At 49.1% G+C, this 19,459-nt stretch overlaps 1 protein-coding gene, 1 non-coding gene and 1 pseudogene across 3 annotated transcripts in view; 1 reads left to right on the top strand and 2 right to left on the bottom strand.

The window, feature by feature from the left end:
• Positions 1–10,612, bottom strand: part of PAK4 (p21 (RAC1) activated kinase 4) — a 42,247-nt gene extending 31,635 nt beyond the window's left edge. The window contains exon 1 of one of the 2 annotated variants that reach the window (XM_036231630.1): positions 10,456–10,612. The gene's annotated coding sequence lies outside the window, so the exon portion shown is untranslated. Of the gene's footprint in view, positions 1–2,246; positions 10,259–10,455 lie in introns of those variants that run through there. The other variant, XM_036231633.1, reaches the window with a different exon arrangement.
• A 2,395-nt stretch (positions 10,613–13,007) lies between these two features.
• Positions 13,008–13,658, top strand: LOC107520950 (annotated as a pseudogene).
• Positions 13,659–16,397: 2,739 nt separating this feature from the next.
• Positions 16,398–16,504, bottom strand: LOC118611528. Its single transcript, XR_004954491.1, has one exon. It is a non-coding gene; the product is annotated as a U6 spliceosomal RNA (small nuclear RNA).
• Positions 16,505–19,459: the final 2,955 nt, after the last annotated feature.

Here is a 19,459-nt window from a genome sequence, read left to right as displayed (position 1 = left end):
TAGTCCTTGAAATCGTTCAAGAAAATTACAACCTCCTCTGTGGGCGCCCTGTCCGCCCTCTGCCAAGGCCCAGGGGTGGTGCCAGGGAGGAAGCAGCGGGTGGGGGAGGTGGGCCCTGACGCGGCTGTGGGAACCTCGCCCAGCAAGGCCTGACCTCAGGAGCAGGGTGCCTTGCAGGAGAGGAGGGCACGGGCTCCACCCCGACCCCGGCCACATCACAAAGTACTCGGAATAAACCCAACAAGAGGTGGGCAAGGACTGTGCTGGAAAACTATGACACTTCTCTGAGAGACATCGGAAAAGACATAACTAAATGGAGAGACAGCGTTCATGGACTAGAAGAGTCAATGCCTAATATTTTTAAAAAATTATAAAAGGCCAAGAATAGCCAAGACGCTGGAAGAAGAACGAATGGGAGGGCTGTTCCCCCATGATTGAGACTTACTGTAACTACAGAAATTACAACAGTGTGGTTGGTATTGCTGCAGGAAAAGACAAACAGCAAGAGAAAGGAGGAGCTCTCCCAGAAGCAGACCCACTTACACGGAGACGTGATTTATGATCAGACGGCAGTGGAGAAAAGCCAGCCTGTTTTTAATACATAGGCCTCCAGGTAGGATATATGAAACTGGATGCCTAACACACACACACACACACACACACACACACACCCCTCTAATTCCAGAATGAATAGACTAAATGTGAAAAGAACCATAAAACTATAAAGGAAATGAGTGACAAATTTGAATACATTAAAATTAAGCACTTCTGTTCATCAAAAGAAAATTTAAAACATGAAAAGGCAAGCTGCAGACTGGGAGAAGATAATGTAATATCTTAGAAACAAAGGTCCTCCCTCCAGAATCTAGGATTTTACTTGAAATAAAAAATAAACATGCAGACAGCCCAGGGAAAAAACTGGCATGTGACGTGAGTGGGCACTTCACGGGAGAGGAGCTCCAGATGCTCGGGGAACGTGTGGAAAGCTGCTCCACCTGACTGGCCGCCAGGGGAATGCAAACTAGCACCAGGAAGAGACGCCACCACATCTGCTCGGCACCAGCTTGCGGGATGGGCCGAACACGCACCACTGGTGTCACCCTCACCCTCCTCCTCTGTGCCCTGGGCTGGATGGTCCCGGGATTGCAGGGAGCACTGCAGAGGCCCGGGAACCCTGAGCAGGGTGCCCGGCCTGGCATGCACCAACCCTCCACTAGTTTTCCCCATGAATCAGCTTAAGAAATGAGGACTCCTCAGGCCCAAGGTCATTTCAGGCCTTCTCCCAAGACACCCAGACAGAGATACGGGCCATGGAGAGGCCCAGGTGGCTGTCCAGATTCGAACGCAGACCCCTGGAGAACTGACACTAATGCTGGTCTTCAACTCCGCCAGTCCCCCTGCTCGCTCCCACCTGGACCTCTGCACAGGCAGCTCCCACAGCCCCCTCCGGCCTCCTCCCCCACAGGCTAACCCCTGCTCACACTGCGAGTGCCAACTCTTTGTTTCCCAGGAAGCCTGCCTTGTACTCCTCACCACATTCTGGAAAAGACACTCACTGCTCATTATGACTCGCTCATTCATTCATTCACATTCAGTCCACCAGTCTTTGCTCAGCAACTACTATGCATCATGCTCTGAGGACACAGCAAAGGGACACGATAAGCTACCCCCACCTCTTAAAGCTAAGTTATGGGGACCCACAAAACATAATGTAACATAAGTAGCAATGATGCATGCTACAAAGAAAATCAAGCAGGGGAAAGTGTGGGGAGAGAGAGGGACAGGTCACAGAGGGAGCAGCATGAGGCAGGAGCCAGCCTGGAATGTTCTAGGAATAGTAGGGCAGGAGAGGAATGGAGGTGAGCAGGAAAGCTGCGCCGGGATCTTGCGGGGCCTTGAAGGCTCTTCTGGGAAGAGAGATGAAGCCGTGGGAGGGTCCCCAGCAAGGAAGGGATGTGATCTGACCCAGGTTCCCTCTGGCTTCGTGCGGGGGGCAGGGGAGAGTGAGCCGTCTGCTGTGACAGTCTGGGCTAGAGATAAGAGTGGCTTCCACTGGGGGTGATGATGAGGAAGAGCGAAAGGCACGAGCTTCCATTCTGAAGTCAGAACGACAGGCTTTCCTGGCTGCGTGCGTGTGTGTGTGTGAAGAGGACGGGAGATCAGGATGACACCAAGTCCTTGGCCCAGTCAAGAGGATGGATGGGGTGCCTGTTAATGCGCTAGGGGAAAGAGGGGACTTATTTTACCTGTTTCTGTGTTGCTCTTTGATCAAGGTCCGTGTCCCCCACTAGACTGAACTCAGTGAAGGAGCCTGTTGTGTTCACCTCTGGATCCTGTGGCCCCAGCACAGGACTCATCGAATAAGCATGTGACTTACTCCTTGGGGAAAAGCTGGCATAAACAGGCACACAGGGAGGAGAAACCGACACAACGGACCTGGTCTCCCCTCTCAGCGATAACAAGCACATGTTACTTTTGCAGAAGAACAGAGTATCAAATGCTCCAAGGTCAATTAAAAAGTGGACAGACTAAGTGTTGGTGAGGACGTGGAGCAGCTGCTGGGTGTACACAAAGGCACAACCTCTCTGGAAAGCTGCGTGGCACTGTACACTAAAGGCGACGACACCTGTTACACTCTGACCCGAGCAACACGCCCTGCACGCATGCCCTGGAGAAAGGCATGCGCTCACGCCCCAGCAGGCACGTCAAAGAGGACATCTGCACCTGCGCGGCAGGGGCGAGAACTGTCAGGGGTTGTCCACCCACAGAACAGTACACAGCAACGAGGGGAGCGAACTGCTAACACACGTAACCGTGTGGACAAACCTCACAGACGCTGGATGAAAGACGGCAGACGCGAATGACATGCGGAGGATCCCACACAGGGTGGCCTTCAATAATTCAGAGATGCACTTCTGGTCAACACTACCTGGAAAAGCAGGGACACGGGGACCCCCAAGGTCAGGGAAGTGATCACTACTGGGGTTGTGATCAAGAGGGTAACAGGGGGCTTCCGGGATGCTGAGCTCTCTTGATGTGGTGAAGTGTCTGTCACCTTATCATTATCTGAAACCGACAGGTGCACTCAGGCACTTCTCCATATACACACACGCACCATATCAAATTGAAATAGCCTGGGGCCAGGCTGCTGTGGAAGTGTGGGGGAGGGGAGTACAGCTGTGGAGGCCCCTGTGGGCAGTAGAGGCGGGGTCTCTAGGGATAGTGGGGGTCCTCACCTATGGGGTGACGCACAGAAGAGTCCCGCCCTCCCATAATGTCCTACTTTCTTCCCTTTATCAGCACTGACAGCAGAGGGGAGAGGACAGGCCCAGGCCAGCGGCCACTTCCCGTGGTGTGGGAGTGGCTGAAACCAGACTGGGGAGCCAGCCGAAACCACAGCACAAGGCCGCTTTATCAGGAGTTTCCAGGCTGAGGCACTGGGGAAAGCTGGGGACCCTGCCTACTGCTCCCACCTGCTAACGCAGTCCCCTCCAAAGCTCAGCAGCAGCCTGCCTGGAATGAGGACACAATAGATGGGGCGGGGAGGGAGAGCCTCCTAATCCCTTGGGCTTAGTTAAGGGGGCGGCAGAGGTGGCCAGCAATAGAGGTTGCAGTCAGACTCAGCGGCAGCAGCCTGGGGCCAAATCCCAACCCTGCTGGCTCTGTGACCCCAGGCAAATCTCCCAGGTTCTCAATTTCCTCTTACATGAGAGGGGAATAAGAGTAACACCTACATCATGGGGGTGCTGGGAGATCCAGCAAATTACTTCACAGAAAGTACTCAAAACAGTAGCCGTTAATACTAACAATACAGAGTAATACTATGAGTACTAATACTAGCAGCTAACAGTCTTTGAGCACTTGCTATGCAATTTGCCTGATGAGTATGCATTTACAACCTCAAGACAACCCTATGAGGAGATACGATTAACATCCCCATGTTACAGAGGAAGACAAAGACAGAGAGATGAAGTGACTTGTCTGGGATCACACAGCTAGTAGTGGCAAAGCTAGCTCCAGAATCTGTGCCCTCGACCTTCACTGTGTCAGACACAGTTAAGAGCTCCAGATTGGAGCCAGACTGAATCTGCCACTTACTTGCTGGGGGTTGTTAGCCTGTGCCTCAGTTTCCCCTTCTCAGGGAAAGTAAAAATATCACAAATAGACAGCTTCCAGAAAAAAGAAACTCCACTTAACTCGTACTAATATCAGAGCCATGGTGAGACAATTCGGTACCTATCTGACAAGCGAAAGTCAAAGCATCAGATAAATGCCTTGTCCACATGGCCAGCTTATGAGGAAACCCTGGTGCCATCGGACACTGGGGGACAGGGCGTAAATGGGCACGTGTTCTCGGGCCAGCTGGAATGGCATTGGCACAGTGACCAGGGCACATGTCCCAGACCGCAAGCCCACCTCCACAGGTGAAACCAGAGCTGCGCTCACAGGCACCTGTAGCCCTGTCCTGAGGAGAGAGACCGGAAGGGCCTGAACGGCCATCTGAGGAGACATGTGCACGCCATGGGACACAGCCAGAGTGAGCACGAGGAAGCTCTCTGTGTCCTGACACAGAACTTGAGAGAGTGAAAAATGCAAGGGGGAAGGACGGAATACAAACATGGGAAGTCAGCTCCCTTTAAGTAAAAACAAAGGGGGAGAACATGTGCAGGAAGAAACGTCATAAGAAAAAGGAGAAACTGGGAACAATGGCTGTCTCCGGGAAGGGACTGCCAGCCGGAGTGGGAAAGAGCTGTCCTTGTCACTGTATACCCTTCTGCGCTGTGTGCAGTGTTTCGGTGATTATTTGGGAGAACAAGAAATACACGCACAAGGAGCAAAAATGTGCCTTCTTAAAATTAAAACACAGGAAAAGAGAAATGAGGTTAATAACACTTCCTCCTCAGGGTCTGCAGCCAGTGCCACCAAGATGACGGCCATCAAGCACGCATCTGGCACCGGGATGCCAGGAGCTGGGGTCAGCACAGTGTCACTAGAGACTCAGAGCAGGCAAGGAGGCTGCAGCCCAAAGGGAGACACTTACCAGGAGCTCCCTGTGTGCCAGGCAGAGTACTAAGCATTTTACAGCCTGATCTCCTCCAATCCTCCCAATGGCCATTTAAAAGGTGACAATGGGCCCCCAGCTGGGGGCGGGGGGTCCAGGCTGAGGAACATGTATGGCCTGTGTGGCCCTGGCAGGGACGCTGTCACTGCCCCTGAGGTCAGCAGCAGATTGCCTGGCACCCTGAGGAAGGGCAAGGCAGGGCCAGAGGGCCTCACCAGAAAGGATGCAGTGAGTGGTGGCTTCTGTCCAACCCATCACAGCTGGCTCCCCTGGGACTCAGGAAAGCTCCCTTTCTGGCCCACCTCGACCTCCCCCTCCAACCTTCCTGTGGGCCAAGGCAGCTGGCAGACAATAAGCCCCGGCCCTGGCTGGGTGGCTGGGGCGGGAAGGGTCCCATTTCCTGGGCTGTGTGACTTGGAAGAAGACTGCTTCCTGCTGGCAGCATCTGTGGCCGTCCAGCTCGGGTGATGGGAGAAACAGCTGCTGGGGACACCCCGAGCGGTGTCTGGCCAGGAAGTCTGGCTCACTGTGAGCCAGCGGGACAAGGAGGGGTCAGGCAATGGACAAAAAAAGGCAAGGGGGTTGTGGGGGCCCTTCAGGTAGGTAGAAACCTAGGGCCCAGAAACTACCCAGGTTGAGCAGGCCCCAAAGGAGCTTCCACCTAAAGAGCAACCTGTGTAAGAACTGGTTGGACAGGAAGGAGCCTTGTCTTATCAAAACCACTTCCGAATCACGGAGGACAACCGCAACAAGCAGGGACTCTGCAGGCCAAAGGTGTGGAGTTCAATACTTGCCTCTGCCACCTGCCTGCTATGTGACCTTAGGCAAGTCATGTACCTCTCTGGGTCTCAGTTTCCTCATCTCTAAAATGGGAAGGGTAACAGTACTTACCTTGTAGGTTGTTGCGAAGATCAAATGGGTTAATGTGGGTAAGGTACGTGTAATCTTGGCCAGTACACAGGACCCCCCTCCATCACTGCCACCCTTGTCCTATCCGCCCTGCTCTCCTACTGGACTATCAGCAGCCTCCCCTCGGCTCTCCCTGCCACTGCTCCCGACAACCTGTACTCTACTTGGCAGCCTGACTCATCTGTATAAAAGGAAACCACACATTGCTTAAAGCCCAGACTCCCCATGCCACACAAAGTGGAACCCACTCCTTCCTTCGGCCCAAAAGCCCCTGCTCTATTCACCACATCTCTCCATCTCCTGAACCTCATTGCCTACTCTGCCGCTGTGGCCTTCTTGATAGTACTTGACCATCCCAAACTTATTCAGACCTCAGGGCCTTTGCACTTTCTGTACCCACTACCTGTCCTACTCTTTCCGTCTCCTTGCTAGGCCTGGCTCACTCTCGTAGATCAGTTGATCAGAAAGCCCTCGTTGACTCCCCCAAACTGTATCAGGCGCCTCCTCCAGATTCGCACGGTCCCTATGCCTCCCCCATCCCAGCTCTGACCACTCTGGGCTGTGCTGCTCACCACTGGGACAATGGTCAGACATACAGAGTGTAACAAGGCTTTGCTAGTCCCTGTCCAAGCTCCAGCTCCTTCCTTCCTTCCTCCTCCCTGTGGAGGTTCAAGTCGGTATAGTGTCCCTTCTCAACTGTCAGCCTGGGAGAAGCCCCCAAGGAGAGCTAGCTCCAAGTTGCAGTCAGTGAGTGTCCTGGATGCCCTAGGACAGGGAGGGGTCCCCAACCACTGGGCCACACAGCAAGAGGTGAGCAGAGGTAAGCAAATGAGGCCTCATTTGTATTTGCAGCCACTCCCCAACGCCAGCATCACCACCTCAGCTCCACCTCAGATCATCAGGCATTAGATTCTCATAGGAGCTCCAGTCCTCAGTGCCAAAAAGGCTAGGGATCCTGCCTTCACGGGGAAAAGGTTGAAGCCCTCCAGAGCTTGGTGAGTGTCAGGCCCCGGCTAAGCCCATCACATGAACCATGGCCCCAACTGGCCCCACGGCCTAGGGAGGTTAAAAAACCTACCACCTCATGGCTGAGTAAATAGTTTCGCAAGGGCCATAACCTGCCCACAGCAGGGCGCGCGTGAACACAACCCTCAAGCCCTATTGGGAAGCTCGAGGTATAAGCTTTTAGGACAGGTCGGTGAGACATCTGTCTGAGATGTCTACTACAAGGAAACACCTTCTAGAAAGTTCACTGCAGTGCTGATTGTTACAGTCCCAATGGGAAACCACCTAAACGGCCACCAAAAGGTAAACGGATAACTCCTGTGTGGCATAATCACAGAGAAACACTCGACAGCCAGAAAAACGAATGACCTGCCCTAGGCTGACACACATCTGGCTGGAGAAATGTCCAAACCCTAATGTTGGGCAGGAGAAGCAGGTGATTTACCGTGATCCCATTTATATGCCCTGTAACGCTGTAAAACAGTAGTGGTCAACCCTGGCTGGCCATGGGAACCTCGTGCTGCTGCTGGCCCCACCCCAGATCAAGTGAATCAGAGTAGGGCACTCCGTGGGGGGCCTGGGCACCCCTGTCTAGGGGAGCTCTACAGGTGACTGCCGTGTGCAGCGATGTGAGCGGGGTTGAGAGTCACTCTTGCTCCTGCATTTGTGAATAACTGAGGACAGCAAAAGTGTGAAAGCCTGCAGAGGGACACAGTACAGAGGTCACAGCTGGCAGGGAGGGTGTGAAAGGCTGGGCACAGGAGTGGGGCCTTTAACTGAATCCACCACGTGTTCTGCCCTGGGCCTGACCCTGGAGGTGTGGGTGTTCTGTTATATTGAAAGCTCTACTTTTTTCTCTAGTCTAAAATGTATCATAAGGAACAAAATTGGCAAAAAATCTCTTGCCCAAGGTCCCATGGCTGGTAAGTGACAGGGTGTTCTATGCCAAAGCCCCATCCCTCCTTCTCTGTGCCGAACCCTGAGATGCTCAGTGAGCTGGCACCACAGGGCCTGAGGCTGGGCTGGCCTCGCAAGGCCGCCTGGCGGGTGCGCCCACTCAGTGACACTGCCAGAGCCAAGGAGTGGGGCAGTCGCCACAGAAATCCAAGAGGTAGGCGGAGAGAGGTCCCTCCACCATCTGAGGCCCTCCCCAGACAGCAGCAGCGGCAGCAGCAGTAGCATACACAGCATCCCTGGGCGCCAGGCCTTGAGCCAGGCTCTTTACAGGGTATCCTCACAGCAATTCTAGAGGCAGCCACTAATATTACACTCATTTTGCAGAAGATGTAACTGAGGCCCAGAAAAGTTAAGCAACCTGCCCATAGCCACACAACCCGAGTGATGAGGTAGGGGTGTGTGAACCAGGCACCCATGACCCAGCATCCACTCTCTGAACTTCTCTCGAGTACTGCCTCACAGCTCCCCAGACAAGGAACAGGTATTCATCTGACCCTGCTCCACTGCCCCACCCAGGCTGGGCGCCCTAGGCTGCATGTGGCCTACAAGCCCCCAACCCTGCACCCGTCCCCTGACCTCCAACCCACACACAGAGCCTTTCCTTCTACCTGATTCACCTGTTCCCATGCCTCCTACTCATTCTTCAGAGCTTGCCCAGGAGACTCACCCAGGGACACAGTCCTAGCCTAGGTTGGGGCCCAGAGTCTGCACACTCTCCTAGTTCCCTGAACATGTCCTCGCAGGCTACATCACCACTGGTACACATGTCGCCATGTATCACCATCTAGAGGTCTGGGTCTGGTCCGCTCCCACCAAGGGACACTGAGAGCCCTCAGAGGCCAGGGGCCCTGTGTGTCTTGTCCACCGCTGCAGTCCAACACTCAGCAAGATGCCCAATGTTCAACCTCCGCCAACCCTCGGCAGGCTGGTCAGCACTTCAGGTGGGGATTCGAGGAAGAAATGACATGGAGAAATTCCTGCGGGAGGTGGACAACAATGCAAGGACAGTGAAGGGCCAGGGAGAAAACAATTGTGAGAGAAAGAGTGTCTGAGGGCAAGGAGGGCTGGGTGCTCCTGGTCGGGCTGTGAGTGAATGAGTGAGAAGGCATAGGCTGGGGAAATGATTCTACACTCAGGAAACAGGAAGGTCTAAGACCTGGAAGGAGGCAGAAGCCTACAGTTGAACAAAGGCAAAGAGGCTTAGACTGAGGCAAGGGGCTGCGAGAGCAGTGGGAAATGAGGATTAAGGACAGTGATGAGAGCTTGGGGTTTTAACTACAGAGAACACCCAACTTTATACAAGGCACCACCCAAACACACCCTCCTCAGACAGAAGCCCATCGGACTCACGTGGACTCTGGGCCACACACAAATACCCTATCCCGTCATCCACGGGAACCTCTCCTCCCAGATCACACCCTTTATGGAGGCCAAAGAGACAATCCTTTCCTGCTCAGGGAGTGTCCCAGCCTTGCCCAGCCCCCTGCTTCCAGGAACAAACCTTTGGCAATCTGCAGGGCAGCCACCAGGGTCAGGAGCTCCAGAATTCAGACTCAGCTTGGAATCTGCCTGTCACTTAGCAGTTCTCTGAGCCTCACTTTTTCTGCCTAGTACCCACTTCACAAAATTGTGGTATACTAAGACCAGGCACACAGGCCACAGAGCATTGTTAGGCCTCATAAAATATCAGCTAAGATTACAATTATTTGAGAGGCAGTAGAGCATAGAACTCTCAGCCCAGAACTCCAGAGTTCAAATCCCAGCTGTACGACTTCCCCATCAGGTGATCCTGGGCAAGTTATTGAGCCTCTTAGTAATGGCACCAACCCCATAAGGCGGCAGTCAGTATTAAATATATGTAAAGTGTTTAAAACAGGGCTTGACCCATATTGTGTGCTTTATGACTGTTTGCTATTATTTTCATTATTTGTGGGGTAGGGGCTCCGGTCTCCCCCACCAGAAAGAACCTTTGACCTCTCTCTTGGATGTCCTGCTCCTCCTCCCCAGCAATATGTCCCACTTGGGTTTTAACTTTTAACCCTTAAGAATATCTGCCTGGCCTTCAGATCCTGACCTTTGCCCCGCCTTTGGTCACGTCCCACCTTCGATGTCATAAAAGTTGCCCCTCAACCTAAATCTCATTCATCTGGATCGCTGGCTGCTGCCTTAACCCTCCAACCCCCACCTTTATGGTTGTGACTTCTGAACATCGGAGGTGCATCTTCCCCTCAAATTAATTTTGATCCCCCCTTTTTGACACTCGCCCCAAACCCTCGAGAGAGCCCCGACTTCAAATTTCGAACTTTGCGCTCCCCTTGGTCACGCCCCCTTTGCGAGTTTGACCTTTGGTCTTCTATATACCTCCCTCCCCCTCAGCGTTGACACCCCGACGCCCCCCCCACACGACCCTACCCTCCACGAGTGAACTTTGACCCAGCGGCCCCGCCCCCTACTTGCGTAAACGCTATCCCACCGCCATCGCTCGGCTCATCCCAATCCCCTGGCCAGACCGCTTATCCTACCGACTTGGCGCCGCAGTCGCTCACGGTCTAGCTGCTTGGCCCGAAACTCCGCACCCTCGCGTTGCCCTCAGCTCTCTTGCGCCTCTACCACCGCGGCCGCTGCCATCGCCATGTTGAATCCCCAACGAACATCCGGGGCTTTCCCCCTTCACCGCCCACCAGTCCCCATAGCAACGGGGCTGACAGGGCAGGGGGCAGGGCCCACTCAGGGGCGGAGTTGGGCGCCGGACAGCGCCCGCTCCAGCCTCTGATTGGTGCAGATCGTCCAATCGGAGACCGTCGGGCGGAAAATGCCAAGCTGGGATTGGGAAATTTGGAAAAGGTGCAGGGAGGCTGGCTCCCAGCCCATTCCGATTCTTAAAGGGGAAATAACTTTTCTCTTGCAACAGTCTTTTCCACTTTTCCCCGAAAGGAGTTAGTGGTAGAAGTCAGTAACGGGCAATAATGGCTAGAAACACTTCTTAAGTACTTACTATGTGTCAGACACCTGTCCAAGTGCTTACTCACTGAAACCCGATTGTATTATTGATATCCATTTTACAAATAAACTGAGGCCTAGAGTGGTGATTTGGCATCACAGTTTTAGAGGACGGTCTGTCAGTATGAGTCTTGGAACCTAACCTGGAACCAAGGAACCAAGACACTATTTGACCTAAATCTTTTTAATAAGTTTTTAAAAAGTAATTAATTTGTAAAGTAGATATATATGAAAATATGAAAAACAAACAACACACACCAAACCCCATAAACTAAATTCCAACGACCTCTTCTATGATTTCACTCACTGGGCTCCAGTCACTTTGTTCTTCCAGAAAAATATCAGGTGCTCTCCTACTTCAAGGTCTTTGCATTGACTGTTTCCTCTGGAGTAGACTCTTCCCCCAGGTATCCTTATGGCTCCCTCCCTCCTCTCCTTCAGAATTTTGCTCAAATGACGCCTTATCAGTGGGGCTGTTCCTGCCTACCCTAATTAAAGCAGTAAACATCCCTCTCACATGCTACTAAACCCCTTACTTTTTTTTTCTTTCTTATTTTCTGTTGCTCACATCACTTTCTAACATACTAAATAGCTATTTGTAGTTATTGTTTTTTGGTTGTCTCTCACGTTGAAATCTTAGCCCCATGAGAGCACGATTTTTGTTTTGTTCGCTGTGCATGCCCAGTGCCCTGGCACTATTGGCATGTAGATGCTTAACAAATATTTTTTAAATGAATGGTTGGATGAGTCACAATTCCACTTCCTCTTCCTCGAAGATACTCTTATATGTTTATTGCACCTCCTATGCCCAGCACAGTGTCTAGCACATAGTAGACATTTAATTAATGTCTGCAGAAGCAATGAATGAATGATTGCATGATGAGTCATTTTTTTCTGTACCTTTACCTATTTCTAAAAAACTAAATCAGAAACATGTTTATAAAGAACTTCGTAAATTTTTAAACCAAGATTATAAATATCACTAGTATCTTTCCATGTCATTAAGTATTCTTCAAGACCATTAGTTTTCATGGCTACATAAGATGCCATTCTATCAATCAACTCTAATTTGTTTAAGCACTCTTCTTTATTGAACATCTAAGCTGTGATAAATACTTTGCTATTATAAATAATATCCTCCTCGAAAAAAAAAATCCAAGGAACTAACTATCTGTGCACATCGCTAATTTGAATAGATTACCACAAATGGAACTGCTGGGTCAAAGGAAGTGTACATCTTTATGATTTAATAATAGTAACGGTTTCCATGTTTCCAGCATTTCTATGCACCATGCATGGTGCTAAGCCGTATAATTTTAACAACAGGAGCTGATTATCCCTGTTTTGCAGAGGAGAAAACTAAGGCTTAGAGAAGTAACTTCATTTGGCCAAAGTCGCACATGCTAATAGGGCAGAGCCAGGGCTCAGCCCCAACTTTAACTCCCCGGCACTCGCTAACTGCCCTCTGCTGCCTCCCCACGGCCAGGGACGCACATAGCCAAATTAAGCTACAGGGATCCAATTGACGCTCCTACTAGCATTCAGAGAAAATATGCTCTTAAAGTATCCACGCCAGCATTAAACATTCTTGATTTTGCGCTGTTTTGAAATCTTTGTGCCTTACAGAGTCTTATTTTTTAAGCAAGGTTAGAAACTAAGATGATGGCACTTTATTCAGGTCACAGTGATGGGAGGAGGGCCAGGTGTGGCTTTGCCTCTTCAATGCCCTGCACAAATTGTAGAGTATTAGACTCTAAAACCCATGTTAAAGGAAGCGCCCTTGTAATTTAATTGAGGATCTCAGAGATCAAAGACCTTGGAACAAGCCTGGTGAAAGATCAGCTTCCTCAGGATGGAGGATCAGGCCCTCCTACTTCCGGGCCCTGGGAGAAAAAAAATCAGCCTTCAAAAAGCCTTCTATCGGAGGGCTGCCTGGAGGTAGTGGTGAAGAGGTGAAGAGGTGACCCTAAAGGACAGAAATGGGCAAGGAGGGTAAGGAGGATTTGACATCCTAAAAATGATGCATTTTAGTATGTCAAGGGAAAAGATAAGTGCTGTAGGGCAGAGTGGCAAGATGGCTGCCCCTGCTTTTGCTAGTGCCCTGAGAGCAGCATCAGCTATTGCATTTTGTAGGAATTGAATGTTTGTGGTAATTCTGCTTGGAGTAAGTCTATCTATGCCATGTTTCCAACAGGCTCAGATAATGGAGTCTTATGGCCCCTGAATATCAGGCATCTTCAGCCTATCGAAGCTGTGCCAAGAATGCTTATCTTAATTCTGTACTGTCCACCTGACACTTTAGTCATATTCAGACTTCAGTTGTTTCCTCTGCTCCCAGACTTATCACATTTGCCAGTAATCTGACATGTGGTCATATTGCAGCAATCCTCAACAGAGTGGCCCCTTGCTTCTAAAAGTCCTGAAGCTACCAGTCAGAACCACAACATACTTCAGTTCATGAAATGCAAGAGAAAGACTAAAAGCCGCTGTCTACATGTTTCTTTGACTTCATTCTGGCCTTTGGCTAAGGGGGAAGTCCAGTTATAAGAGAAAATCATGGAAAAAGTCAACTGCAAGAAAAAGATGCTTGAGAGAATTTGTGTTCTGCAATAAAACCCAGAGTAAACACTTAGATAGAATAACAACGTCTGTCTGGAAGAGGCAAAACTGGTATGCTGAAGATCTTTATGAGAAGTATCACGATCGAACAAATCTGGAAGTATAGATCAGAAGTTTTATGGTTTCCCAGTTATTAGATTTCTGTCTTTGTGAATATGATGGCTTTGCAAAAAGGAATAAGTATAAAACTTGATATAAGTTGTACTAGCTGATATGGAAATATACAATACCACCATTAAACTCATCAGAGTTTTAAAATAAAAAAAAAGATAAGTGGCAATATATGGGTAGCAAGCAAACTTCCTGTCTGTCATATGTAAAGAGCATTTACAAATTAATATAAGTGGTGAATATACAATAGAAAAATAGGCAAAGGACATGAACAAAACTAGAAATACAAACAGCCAATAAAAAAATTGGAGTTGGCAAACATGAAATTGCTTTTGTTTAAAAAAAGAAAAAGAAAGAGTCAAAATGGAATCAATTTTGCTAAGCCAAGTCACCAAACTAACACTTAATAACTAACCTAATTACAGTTTCAGCCTCTCCCAGGAGTGGAATTTTAAACCAATCAGTCTGGAATTTCCTGATCTACACTAGTGAGGTAATTTGCCTGATAAGACCCCCTGCCTTCCCCTAAGGGACTGTGTCCTTGCCTGAAATAATCCACTCTTTTAATTTCTTTGTCCCACCCTCTTTCTGCACGGAAATCTTCCATTTTCTACAACTCATCCGAGCAGTCTGCTAGTTGCTAGATGGGATGCTGCCCAATTCATGAATCTCTTAACAAAGCCAATTAGATCCTCAAATTCACTCGGCTGAATTTTGTTCTTTAACACTATCAAACAGATCCTTTCTTTTTCATCGCTTAGAAAAATATCGTTTAAATATTAGAATCAGTGCTAATGAAAATACCAGATAACAGCCACTCTCACAGCCCATTTGTAGGTTGCTATCTGGGCAGACAGGCTTCAGCAATATCCATCGACTCATCGATGCTGTCTACCTTTTGAAACAGCAAATCTACTTCTAGGAACTGTTCTTAAAGGAAGAGAAAGATATCGACAAGGGTGTAAGTGTGCAGCTGTTCATCATTAGTGTTATTTTAGTACGCATTTTTAAAATCATCATTGCGTTTTTATCGTCGGTGTACCCTATGGTACTTAACAATGCCCTTATGCTGGCACATTTAGGTTGCTCCCATATTTTTTCACTGCTTCCTAAACCGGACCCTCTCTAAACACTTTACCTGAATGATCTTATCTAATCCCCATCACTTATCTATAAAATGGGATCCTTAGCCCCATTTAACAGATGAGAAAACTGAGGCATGGAAGTAGGGTGGGAAGTGGAGCAAAGTCCCGCCAGTTCTAAGCGGCTTTGCTGGAATTTTAACCAGGAAATCTGACTTCAAAGCTAATGCTTTTAAAGACTGCTCAAATTTGTTCAAGAAAAATATTCATCGAATGCCATCTATACGTCAAGCACAGTGAATAATGATAACTGCAAACCTTTATTTTCTATGTGACAGTATATTCTAGATAGCATTACTATAAGCGTTTTCTATATAGCAGGCCCTGTGCTAAGTTTACGTATGTATACTACCTCATTTAATCCCACAACTACCCTATGCACTATTATTATCTCCATTTTACATATGTGCAAACTGAAGCACAGAGGGGTTAAGTTACTTTTCCAAAGCCACGCAGGCAGCCTGGCTTCAGGGTCTAGGCGCCTTACCATTTTTCTTCTTTCGCAGAGAACAAATGCTCCAGAGATAGATAATAAACACATAAATGAATAAATAATGTGACATAAACGAAGGCAGTGAGCAGAGCTGCAAATGTGTCATGGAACACATCCACGCAGCCAAAAAGGAATGCAGAAGGCACAGGACCCAGCAATCCCACTCCTAGGTATTTACTGAAGAGAAGCAAAAACCTATGTGCACATGATGACTTGTACAGGAATGTTCACATCACTTGTTTTCATAATTGCCCCAAACTGGAAACAACCTCAAAGGTCCATCAACTGGTAAATAGATAAATACACTGCAGTAGATCCATTCCCTGGAACACTAAGCAGCAATAAAAAGGAAGGAACTATTGATAAGCAGGACACATGGATGAATTACAAAAGTAGTAGCCGATCTCAAAGTGCTGCGCATGATCCGATTCCACTCACAGCATTCAGGAAAAGGTAAATCTACAGTGACAGAAAGCAGATTGGTTATTGCCTGAGGCTGCGGGGCAGGGGGAAGGATTAACTGCAAGGGGACAGGAGGGAAATTGGAGGTGACGGCAATATTCTGAATCTTGATTGTGGTGGTGGTTTCATAGGAATACACATCTGTCAACACTTCTCAAATTGTACATTTTTAAAGGGTGAAGTTAATTGTACTGAATTATATCTTAATGAAGTTATAATTAAACGTTTTTAAAATTCAGTAGAATAAAGTATGGACTTCAGTTAATAATAACGTATCAATAGTGGTTCTTTAATTATAACAAATGTATTTATACTATGGTTAAGATTTTAATAATAGGAAAAACTGGATGTGGGGTTTTGGGGAACTCTGTACTACCTTTGAAATTTTTCTGTAAATCCAAAACTGTTTCAAAACTAAAGTTCATTTTAAAAACTGAGGAGGAAAAACAGAATAGAGATGATAGCATGCCCACGTTAATTTAAGTGGGTGAGAGACTCAAGGTAACAAACCCGCCTATATCCTATGACACTCTTTTCTTTCCTTTTTTTTTTTAATTGACATACAATTGACATATAACATTATATTAGTTTCAGGTGTACAACATAATGATTCAATATTTGTACATATCGCCGAATGAAAAATACGGAACACTTCACGAATTTGTGCATCACCTTCGTGCAGGAGCCACACTAATCTTCTCTGTATCACCCCCGTTTTAGTACATGGGCTGCCAAAGCGAGCACAGTAGTATCCACATTTTTTTAAAAATCAAAGTTTATGAGGAAAACTATTAAAATGCTCAAAGTTAGAAGCTGTTAGGAATGGGACAGCTGGGAAATCTCCAGTTCTACTTGATTGATTGATTGATTGATTGATTGATTGATATTGCACGGTTTGCATTTGTTTATTTAACAATGACGGTGTTACTTTCTCCCCTGAAGAAAAATAAAGAAATTATTTATTACATTCACTGAAAAGAAGCAGCAAAGATCCTGAGGGAGGTCTTGGAAGGGTGGAAGAGGTTGGGAGGAGGCGACGCTGCCCAGGAAGGAGGGACCCCATATAACAGAGGCTCCCGCAAAACTCAAAGAGCATCCTGTCTCTACGAACATACGTGCGAGATCCAGAGAGAAACATTCTGCCTTCTTCATGTCCTCCGTTCTCTGCTTTCTCCCTGGCCCACTCCTAGGGTTGTGATAAAAATTTAGCCAATAAAAATACAAGATGGTGAATGAAAATTGAATTTCATATATACCCTAAATCATTTTTTTAGTATAAGTATATACCATGCAATACTGATGACGTACTTATACTAAAAATGTATTTATTATTTATCTGAAATTCAAACTTAACTGGGCATCCCATATTTCACCTGGTAATTCTACTCACTCTACACCAACCACCCTGGCCTCATGGCTGGTTCTCAAACGCACAGGCTCAGTCCTACCTCAGGGCCTTTGCACCTGCTGGTCCCTCTGCTTAGATCACTCTTCCTGGTCTTTGCTTTGACCAACTCTCTAACTTCTGATTCAAATGTCACCTCAGAGAGGCCTTCTCTGGATACCGACCATATCTAAATCAACCTTACTCTCCTACGCTAAGTCTAGCGTATTTTCTTCACAGCTCCAATCACCACCTGGAGTTATCAGGCGATAATATGTATGTTCTCAGTGTTTCTTCTCTACCTCCCCTGCGGTAATTTAAGAGGGGGCAAATGTCATCTGGGCCACCACAGTATTTCCAGCGCTTGCATCACAGTAAGCGCATAGGTCTTTCATGATTCTTAGTCACAATCAACAGAAACCGTTTCTGGATGACCTGAGCAATGAAGGACTTTAGTAAATGAACATGATTAGTGAATGAAACCAGAGACCCGCAGCTTCCCCCTTCTTGTCTCTGCAGCGACCCCCAGACACCCCGCATGCTCCACCTGGGGCCCCGCTGCCCCTTATGGAAGCGCTTGCCCCCATCCTGTCAGGCAGGCATCTGCATAGCCTCCAAAAGCCTCCCAGAAGCCTCGGGGTCTTCAGTCCTGCAACCTGTTACTTGCCGTGCATGTCGCATATCTCAGGTGTCACAACCAGCCGTACGTGCCTATCTCTTGCACGCTGGCAGTGGGAGCCCCAAGGGTTGGGCCTTTATCTGATTCACCTAAATCGTCATCATCCCTTCTACTCGTTACGTGCTCCTCGGCACCAGGTGCCGTGTTAAATATTTTACCTGCATTTCCCCTTTCTTCCTCCATTTAGCCAATGGCTACTGAGCGACTACTATGTATTGGGTACTGGGGCCGTGAGAGTGGACAGAACCAGCAGAAACCCCTGCACCCCAGGAACTTACATTCTGTTGGAGGAAATAAAGAATAAATAACTAAACCTGTATCTACTTAGTAGGTCACGAAGTCTAAATGGCCTGAAATAAAATAAAGCCGGGAAAGGGGATGGGAGGTGGGCGTGGGTGCAGGAGGGTTGCTGTTTTAAACAGGTGGCCAGGGAAGTCTCAACTGAAAAGGTGAGATTTGAGCAGCTGCCTGAGGGGAGGTGGGGAGGGAACCGTGTGAGTAGCTGGGAGCAGTCTCCCAGGCCAAGGGAGCAGCCAGTGCAGACCTGGGAGGGTACCCTGATAGTGAGGCTGGAGCAAAGTGGGCAAGGGTGGCTAGGGCCAGGCAAAGGCAAGGAGGTATCAGGCACAGGTGGCATGGGGTGGGCCGCAGGGAGGACTCTGGTTCTCCTTTCATGGGAGGGTTCAGGCAAGGTAAGGCCATGATGTGACACAGGTGCCCACAGGTCCCTTTGACTGTGTGTGGGGAACAGACTGTGGGGGCAGGCATGGGAGCAGGGGGAGACCCGGCGGCAGGCGAGAGATCAGGTGGTCGGCACCAGGCGCCAGGGTGAGGGCCTTGCAGCTGTGAGTAGAGGACAAATTCTAGAAGATTCCAGAGACAGAGCCGACAGAATCTACTCTGTTGGGGAGAGGAGTCGAGGGCAACTGAACGTGGGGAGGGCAGCCGAGGGTGCCACCAAGGCTTTCTACCTCATTTCATCCCAAGGTGACTCCATGAAGCATGACCATTCTTTAATGACAGATAAAGAAAGAGGTTCAGAGAGGGCTGGTGACTCCGTGGCCCACAGGAAGCGGCAGAGCTAAGATCTGAACCGAGTTTCAGTCTTGCTCTAGTGCCAGGCCTCCGCTTTCTGTGGACCCCACCGCCCGGCACGCTCGGGGCCTCGCCCAGCTGGACAGAACATGCCAGGCTCACACGGGCACCTGCTCGGTCTGGCCACACCATGCAATGAATGACTCCCCAGCTGGTGACTTCATGGGCCTGGTGCACCCCTCTGTGGCATTCCCCCATTGCATGTCACCCGTGTTGGGTAACCGTGGCCTGACTGGAGCTGATTCATCGCTATCCGTGGCACTGCCCGGAGCCTGGCATGTGGCAGCCTTCATTAAGGCAAAAAATATTTACTAAGCATCTACTTTGTGCTGGGCTGGGCTGGAGCAAGCCCTGGACACCGCCTTCCTGGGTTGACAGTTCAGCGGTGGAGACGGATCCACCCCCAGACAGCGATGGCCTAGAATGGACAGGGCTGGAATGGGGGTGCTCAGAGCCCCAGCCCAGCCCGAGAGGGGTCTTGGGGGGCAGTGGAAGCGATAGACCCAGGAATGAATGAGATGGCTTTGGGCTCCTCCCTCAG

This window comes from Rousettus aegyptiacus, unplaced genomic scaffold (genome assembly GCF_014176215.1).
Source record: "Rousettus aegyptiacus isolate mRouAeg1 unplaced genomic scaffold, mRouAeg1.p scaffold_m13_p_14, whole genome shotgun sequence".
In the NCBI taxonomy this organism is placed as follows: domain Eukaryota; kingdom Metazoa; phylum Chordata; class Mammalia; order Chiroptera; family Pteropodidae; genus Rousettus; species Rousettus aegyptiacus.
Note: the sequence above shows the minus strand (reverse complement) of the source record. Positions and strands in the feature narration are given on the sequence as shown.